Source organism: Pinus tabuliformis, chromosome 4_1 (genome assembly GCF_031772625.1).
Source record: "Pinus tabuliformis cultivar Carrire ecotype Pingquan chromosome 4_1, CPIR1, whole genome shotgun sequence".
Classification (NCBI taxonomy): domain Eukaryota; kingdom Viridiplantae; phylum Streptophyta; class Pinopsida; order Pinales; family Pinaceae; genus Pinus; species Pinus tabuliformis.
In genome coordinates, this window is record NC_142303.1 from 814295150 (window position 1) to 814302457 (window position 7308).

Here is a 7308-nt window from a genome sequence, read left to right on the forward strand (position 1 = left end):
CGGAGCTAGCTGATCCATAGAGAAATTTATACACTTACAAATTTTCTCTTGATACTCGCTAGGGTACTGGTGCAATGTACTTTGTAAGTCACGCTCTAACACAAAATTGTTTTCTTTAGTACCATAGTTATAATTTAATATTAAGCTAATTGATAACTTGGTTTAATATATTCAAATAATCAAGTTAAATACTAATGTGAATAATACCCTTTTTAGTCATGTCTTCCTTCTATAGCCATTAGTTGTTCCTTCCCAACCTTTATATTATGTTTTAAAATCATTTATGTCCATTTTATGAATCTTGGGATCTCCTATAGGACATATAAACAATTGGTCTCACCTCTCGAAGAGGCAGTGTCCTTGAAGTAAGGTTTCTAAGCAATTATCCATGAATATATATATATATATATATATATATATATATATATATTTGCGATAATTAGATTAAAGAAGAAAAATAACATTGCTAAAATAAATGTGAATTCTTGTGAGATTCATAGACAAAGTCTAAAATATGGTCGGATGAAAGAATGCCATTTTTGTGATAATTTTTTTTTTTGGTAAGCTTAGGTAGGTCCTCCTTTTCTATTTATATAAAAGCAAACTGAATCCACATACTGTCAATAGGTGGCCTCAACTTGCCCAATGGGAAACCAAGTCTATTGGCCACCTATGCATATTATAAGCCATCCAAAATTGGAAAGTTATCAGTCTATCTACCCAAGCAATATATACAGAACTATTTAAAAACCAGTCTTTAATCTTAGGTCCCATAAGCATGCATATAAAAGAAAACTAGCCGCTAAAAAGACAGTAACCTGAGATCCATGAGCTCAGTCTATTCCTTGGGCTCTTCCTGTTCTGACTCGACGTTCGCTACGTCTTTAGTTGAATCTCCATTTGTTGGTGTTATTCCAATGATGCATGGGATGTGTCTCTGTATTCGATCTAATCTTATGTCCTGCTTGCATAGCTGGAACTGTATGGTTTGCAGGTCTCGTTTATAATCTAGCATGTCTCTGATTATCAAAGCCATCCCCATGGACACTTGTTCCATCGCTTTTCCAACCAGCCTCTTCATGAGCTAGTACAAGTGTAAGGTCTGTTTAAATTGAGAAAGTCTTCCTTTAGTATTTCCAAGATCGGGAATGATGTCTCTCCATTCCTCCATTTCTTCCTCTGAGTCCTCTTCCCTAATCATTTCCTCCATTTCCTCAATAATTTTCCTTATCCCTTCATCCGTGCCTTTCTTATAAGCCTTGGCTGCTTCCTTCACGGTCTCATCCATGGGTCGCCTTCCCATCCTTTTTCTGAGGTTCCCATATCCTGAGATCGAGGTCCATTACTTCCCCGTCCTTTGCGACCTCATCCTCTGGCTGCCCACACCATGTCTCCATTCTTTGCTACCTCTTCACAATGGACACAACTTAGAGTCAGGATAAAGCATCCATTACCCATCCAAATTCCAATTTTTTCATAGGGTTTTTGTCTGCCTGCGCTATCTCCCCTATGTCTATACTCCTCTGCTCCCAAGTACTCCAATGAGCCAGGGATGGTCCTGACTTTCTCCCTGCTCCCTCTGTACTACTTCTCTTTTGTACCCCTGGTTACTGTCTCTCTTCTTTTTTCACATCCTCCCTCCTTGGGTTCCCTTGGGCTGACCCCCTCTCTAAGCAACCCGGATAGTGACCATGGGGAGCTTCCCACTAAGATTCTCCTCTCCCTTCTACCTTGCTGGCTGACACCACTCCCTCTCTTCACAACATTACCCCCTTTGAGGGTCACCCCATTCTTTCTTAGCTTCCTACCCGGCTTTCCCTCACAAGCTCGCTCCTCTCTACTACCCGGGCTTACCTTACCTACCCATAATTTCTGCCTAAATAAATTTACTGGACTCTAAGACCTCCCCGCCACCCTGATACAATCCTTTCTAGCCTTTCTATCCTTAGCCCTGAGCACAATGCGCCCCTCCCTATTATCTTTTATGCCCTCCATCATTTCCAGCCTCGAAGCAAAGTTACCGGGCCACTCTCTCTCACTACTACTGCTCTATTTGCACAACATAACCTCTACGTGAGGTCTCTCCTTCCCTCCCTGACCCAAGTTCCTTTTCCCTCCCATCATACTGAATTTTCCTTTGCAAATTACAGAGAAAAGACAGTAAACATACCCAAGGTTACTCTTCCTACTTGCTGGATGCATGTCTGGCTTGCCCGTCGCTCTCCTTTGCCTTCTCCCTTGCAATCTCCATCCTTCTTTCCTTACCCCTTCTTTCATACTCTGTTGCACCTACCTGCCGTCCCATCCTCCTTACTCCGTCGTCCTTACCATCTCTCCTCTTCCCAACATTCCTCACGCCACTTCGCCCGTCTGACATCCCTCTTAGTATGCAATACCTCTCCACGTTCTGCGATATAATCATGCGAGCTGCAGTAAGCAGTCCTCGCGCCTCTTGGATTCTGACATCGCCATTAATTTTATTTATCCACTCCATCACGCCGATCGGGGGGCCATTTTTGTGATATTAATAGAATGGAGAATGAAAATTAATATCATTTATATACTTGCATTAGACCAAATACATAAATCTTAATTTCAAGATGTATTTAACATATAATTTTCATAATTTCTTAACTCATCTAAACTAATGGAATAGAGAGAAACTTTTAGGTCAATATTTATGACTCAAATTCGATAGAGTTTTTTTTTTTTTTTTTCAACCTAGGGTTTAAATTGATTTTATTTCTAATTCTAGATTGGTTCTTCAAGTCTTCCATCCTAATGTTTAGAAAGAGTATTTCATTTGCAAATCATTTCATTTCCCATGCTTGAATCACTTAAACATTTTTCGTATCTCTTAGATCTATAATGGTTTAACTTTTGGAATTGAGAGAAGCTTTTAGGTCAATATTTATGACTCAATTTCGATAGAGATTATTATTATTATTATTATTTTCTTGCAACCTAGTGTTTAAATTGATTTTATTTCTAAATCTAGATTGGTTCTTCAAGTCTTCCAGCCTAATGTTTAGAAAGAGTATTTCATTTGCAAATCGTTTCATTTCCCATGCTTGAATCACTTAAACATTTTGCATATCTCTTAAATTTATAATGGTTTCACTTCAAAAACTTTTGTCGATCTAAACAATAGAATGACTAAGAAGGCTAAAGCAATGCTATAATTAACCAAATAATCTTGTGGTTTTAAGTTTATTCATAGCTTCATTAGTTTAGCTTCATTATTGATGAGGGTTTGACAAACTTGACATTGTATCTTGAAAATTCTATATAATTCACGATCTCGTGACCCACATGCATTAAATAGATATCTAGGAATGCTTAATGAATTTCCTCTTTCTGGTTTGTCAACTTTTGAGGGTTCAAGAATTGGTTTGACATAATTGGCACCTATTCTCTTTAACGTTCACTTGTTTTCATTTTCAAAAATTGGTGTTGAGAATTCATTTTCAGTATCGAGAGTATTAGGAGAGATGGGAATCCATGGAGCATTTCAGATGCCTTCACCATATTGGAAGGGCACTGTTAATCACCCAGAAATGTATAACTCATCCTCGCATTTTTAATTATTGCAATCTACATTCAACCCATTTCCGCTCATTTTTAGACCATCCGAATGTTGGATGCAACAATGGCTCCGTTACGATGGGCACAGATTTAAGTTCATTTGATACACAAAAGCGACTGAAGGATATTCTAGCACAAGGCATTTGGGTGGAGCGTAATACCCATATTCATTTCTTGCAGTTCTGCATTGATTCGAGAGCGCTAACAGAAGGCAAGCTGGTCCATGCCCACTTGGTGAGTACTGGAAGTGAACTCGATGTTTTCCTTCAAAACAGATTTGTCCACAAGTATGCCAAGTGTGGGAGTTTTGGAGGATGCACGCCACATGTTTGACAAAATGTCTGAATGAAATGTGGTCTCCTGGACTGTCATGATCGCAGGATATGCACAGAGCGGAAACGGCGAGGCAATGCTACAATTATTTTGCCAGATGTATAGGGAAGGAATAAAGCCTGACCAATTCAGCTTCTCCAGTATATTAAAGGCGATTGGGAGCATTTTGGGCCTAGAACAGGCTAAACAGCTCCATGCCCAGATGGTTAGAGCAGAATTTGAATCAAATATCTCTATGGGAAACGCTCTTGTAACATGTTATGCTAAATGTGGTTGTCTTAACGACGCAAGCCAAGTGTTTATCAAAATGTATGTGAGAGATGTAGTTTCATGGAGCACAATTATTTCTGGGCATGCACAACATGGGCATGCAGAGGCTCTACATATTTTCAAACAAATGCAGCAAGCAGGTGTAAAGCCAAATGAGCTGACCTTGTCTAGTGTACTAAGTGCTTCTACAGGCTTAGTAGTGCTTTCCAAAGGTACGCAATTTCATACATTTTCTATATCCAATTGCCAAAAATTGGAAAATTCAACAGCTCGAAATGTTACCCAATTATGTTCACATAGACGCATTTCAGAATGTGTTATTTTCTCGTGCAACATTGCCAAAATCGTGAAAATTATTATTTAGACAGACGATATAGAAGTGGGTCTCGATGGGCTTGGCCTCAAAACATTGGCCATTGATATTGTCTGTGAAGTACTCAGAACCATTCAAATAAAGTTTCTCAAAGAGATTACGCAAAAGGATTACAGACAAAGGTTCCGAATTTGTAGAGAGATGCCTTTGGAAAGAGGCCCAACAAGACCAATCTATACGAGGATCCCGGGGTCTTATAAATCCTTTGTCAGTTAAACAGGGTGTGGATAAAGCATTGAGATTCTATCCATGGGCTGGAAAACAAGATGGGTTTGCACATGTTCAACTTACTTGCCAGGAGATGGCATGGACTCTAACGAGGGCAATCCTACTGAAAACGTTATGGAGGTTCCTCCATGAAATGGCAAGAAACGAAAGTGGTCTTTTAACAACAAAATCTGTGACCTCTATCATAAAAGTCCTAGGTGAAGAAGGTCTAGTGAAGGAGGCATTGGCTTGCTTTTATCGAATGAAACAATTCCATTGCAAACCAGATTCGATCATCTACTATACCATTATCAATGCTCTTTGTAGGGTGGGGAATTTCAACAAAGCGAGATTTTTGTTTTATTAGATGAAAATGTCGGGCTCTAGATTCCCTCCGGATGTTTTCACCTATAGTATTCTAATCACTTGTTATTGCGAACACAGTATGCATACAAGTTGTCGAAAGGTGGTTAATAAGAGATTACAGGAAGCAGATCAGTTGTTTTAAAAGATGTGTTACGATGGTTTTATGCTAGACATTGTTACTTACAATTGCTTGATTAATGACCTTTGTAAGAATTGCAAAATCGATAGGGCCCTTGAGATCTTCCGATAGATGCATCAGGATGGTTGTTCTCCTAACAAGGTTACTTATAATTCCTTCATCATATATTATAGTGCTGTGAATGAAGTAGATAAAGCTGTGGAGATGTTGAATAAGATGGAGGAGAATAACATCTCTCCCACTTGCAGTTCTTGCTTCGAAGGAGGAGGAATGGAGATGCGAGGAAAAAAAAAACTAGTAAATCAGCTTGAATTTCAATGCTTTAATAATAATGAAGATATTCGTATCAAGGATGAATCCATTGTAGAAACTAGTGAGAAAGTAATTAGCCATAGCAAGTATGTAGTGGAGCTTAAACGTAAAATAAAATAAAATAAGGAGCAGAGTAGGCTCTAAAATTCGCTTGCAGAGATGAAAGAGTGGAAATTAAAAGCCCAAGAAAAGAAACATGTAGAAGCTGCCTTGAGAAGCGTTACGGAAGAAATGATGAGACTTCAAAAGAAGATAGAGGAAAAGGATGCTTTTATACTATCTCAAATGTCTGAGAAGGATGCTGCTGGAGTCAAAGATTCAGTTCAGGCTGAGGTTGGAGCTAAGGAAATGGAGTTGTCCAGGGCTAAGAATCCTCCGCGGCGTTACACAGATGGCATTGGTAGCATAGAGCGAGAGGCTGAGAAATGGAAGAGGCTGTTTTTGGGTCTCAAGCTTGAATTGGACAATCTTCGAATATACAGGGAAATTGCATAGCTTTATGGCGTCGAAGTGACAACAAGATCATTAAGGGAATTGTCAGATCAAAGAATGTAAAACATAAGCGTATGAATTTTGAGACAAAGCCGAGTTTGCGGATGTGCACATTTTGGAGAGCAGGGTGTTTGTGTCACAAGTTGCAGCAGCAGTTGCTGCCTTACATGAACGATTCCAGCTGTTGGAAAGAATAAACGGATTGAGAAACTTCAAAAGGCTTTCAAAATATCAATTATTAGCTAAGCAAGAAAATGTATATATTAATGTAGAAAAAAGGGATTAATTCATTATGATTAAGTCGACCGGTTTGGCTCCAAATTTTGAATTTGAAATTGCAAATATATATATATATATAGGTAGGTTTCAAGGTTCAGATTTTGAACCTAAGCTCTGATACCACGTGTGAGGCTCCCTCCTAAGGTCCTTTAACTAAAAACTAAATTTCTCTAATTTTAAACACAATAAGATGGGAAATAACTTATTTATATCTAAACATTTATTTGATGATAATATACCATTAAAATTTATTTACCACAAATTAAATAAGTAAAAATTTCATTGCAACCATTTACATAAGTAATCAATACACAAAAGAATACGTGTTCCAATAGCTTAGTTGAGATGCTCCTGAGCTCTTGACTCTGTTGGGATGCTCCTCTTGACTACCCGACTGGATTTGCCTCCTAGCCAACTAGGAAGTATTTCCTAGCCTAGGGAACCTCCACAGGTTCCCTAGCCCTCTGACCCCAAGTCCAACTAGATGTATTGTGTCAAAGTTAGACAAATACTCTCCTTCTCTCCCTTCTCTTTTTCTTCACATTCATCCCAAAACAAAATCCTCCAAAACCACAACCAAAACCAAAACCAAAGCCAAGACTAAGGATCCCCCTCTCCTTTCATCATCCTTCCACTTTTATGTCTCTTCCTCCCATCCACCTCAACCACCTATCATTAATATCATGACTACCCCCTCATCCTTTCATTTAGTATCCTTGACTTTTCCTACCATATCTTCCCCCAAGTAGATTTGAGAAGACATTTTGGGGATGAGATATGAATATTTAATTTAGGAATTAATTGGAGAAGACCATATCTTATCCCAAGTAGATTTTGAGAAGACATTTTGGGAATAAGATATGAATATTTAATTTGGAAATTAATTGGAGAAGACCATATCTTCTCTCAAGTAGATTTTGAGAAGACATTTTGGGGATGGATATTTAATTTG

The 7308-nt window shown here is 38.5% G+C and overlaps 1 pseudogene; it reads left to right on the top strand.

Annotated features, from left to right (window-relative positions):
- The first annotated feature begins 3955 nt into the window (after positions 1-3955).
- LOC149178723 (putative pentatricopeptide repeat-containing protein At3g15130) lies at positions 3956-5705 on the top strand (annotated as a pseudogene).
- Positions 5706-7308: the final 1603 nt, after the last annotated feature.